We start from the raw sequence: 1,730 nt of genomic DNA, 5'->3' as shown, positions 1-1,730 counted from the left end.
TCCTCGAAGGTAGAAGTCGGCAGTCCCTTCGTCATCACATCGGCAAACTGTTGTGCAGTCGGCACATGGAGAACCCGTATACGGCCAAGAGCCACCTGCTCGCGCACAAAGTGGATGTCCATCTCAATGTGTTTAGTCCGGCGATGATGAACGGGGTTGGCGGAGAGGTACACCGCAGAAACGTTGTCGCAGTAGACAACCGTAGCCTGGGAGACGTCGTGATGCAGCTCCTGAAGTAACTGTCGTAGCCAGGTGCACTCGGCAACAGCGTTGGCCACAGCTCGGTACTCAGCCTCCACGCTGGAGCGCGAAACCGTGGGTTGTCGCTTGGACGACCACGAGACGAGTGAAGGACCGAGGTAGACGCAGTAGCCAGAGGTGGATCGACGAGTATCGGGGCAGCCAACCCAGTCTGCATCGGAGTAGGCCACCATCTCCAGAGAAGTAGACGCCGTGAGTGTCAACCCGAGGGTCATCGTACCGTGGATGTAACGAAGGATCCGCTTCACAAGAGTCCAATGGGAGTCACGGGGAGCATGCATGTGGAGACACACCTGCTGAACAGCATACTGAAGATCCGGTCTGGTGAGAGTCAAGTACTGAAGAGCGCCAATGATAGACCGGTAGAAAGGAGCATCCGACGCAGGCGAGCCCTCAAGAGCAGAAACCTTGGCCTTCGTGTCAACGGGAGTAGCAACATGGTGACAGTTGAGCATGCCAGCACGCTCAAGAAGCTCATGTGCATACTTCTGCTGATGAAGAAAGAAACCATCCGGATGTCGAACGACCTCAATGCCAAGGAAATAATGTAGAGCACCCAAGTCCTTAATGACAAACTCGTCACGCAGCCGGAGAGTAATCTGCTGAAGAAGAGCTGCGGAGGAGGCCGTTAGGATGATGTCATCGACGTAGAGAAGCAAGTATGCAGTCGTGTCACCGTGGCGATAGACAAACAGTGAGGCGTCCGAGCGAGTAAAGCTGAAACCCAGTGTCTGAAGAAACCCGGCGATCCACTGGTACCAGGCGCCGGGTGCTTGCTTGAGCCCGTAAAGAGAGCGGGACAACAAACACACATGGCCAGGAAGTGAGGCGTCGATGCAACCGGTGGGTTGCTCACAATACACCTGCTCCTCAAGATGGCCGTGGAGAAAGGTGTCAGAGACATCCATCTGGTGAACGGGCCAGCCGCGGGAGACGGCGAGCTGGAGGACGGTGCGGATCGTGCCCGGTTTGACAACCCTGGCAAACGTCTCAGTGAAGTCCACTTCAGCGCGCTGGCGGAAACCACGGACCACCCAGCGAGCCTTGTAGCGCTCGAGAGTACCATCCGAGCGAGTCTTATGGCGAAAGACCCACTTGCCGGTGATGACGTTGGCGCGAGGAGGCCGAGGAACCAGTGTCCAGGTGCGGTTCCGTTGAAGAGCATCAAACTCTTCCTGCATCGCCGCAAGCTAGTGAGGATCACGGAGGGCGGCGCGAGCGGACGCGGGAAGAGGCGACGGCACCGCGGTGGAGGCGGAGAGAACATACTCGTTGCTCGAGTACCAGAGGCTCGGACGATGAACGCCGCCACGAGCCCGGGTAAGTGGGCCAGGCGGCGTCGTCGGAGACACCGGCGAGGCGGCCGGCGTCGGGGCTGGTGAGCCAGTCGGCGTCGGAGCCGGCGAGGAGGCCGGCGTGGGGGCCGACGAGGTGGCCGACATCGGGGCCGGCGTGGGGGCCGGCGTGGT

The sequence above is a fragment of the Triticum aestivum genome, chromosome 5A (genome assembly GCF_018294505.1).
Source record: "Triticum aestivum cultivar Chinese Spring chromosome 5A, IWGSC CS RefSeq v2.1, whole genome shotgun sequence".
In the NCBI taxonomy this organism is placed as follows: domain Eukaryota; kingdom Viridiplantae; phylum Streptophyta; class Magnoliopsida; order Poales; family Poaceae; genus Triticum; species Triticum aestivum.
This window is presented reverse-complemented; position numbering follows the sequence as displayed.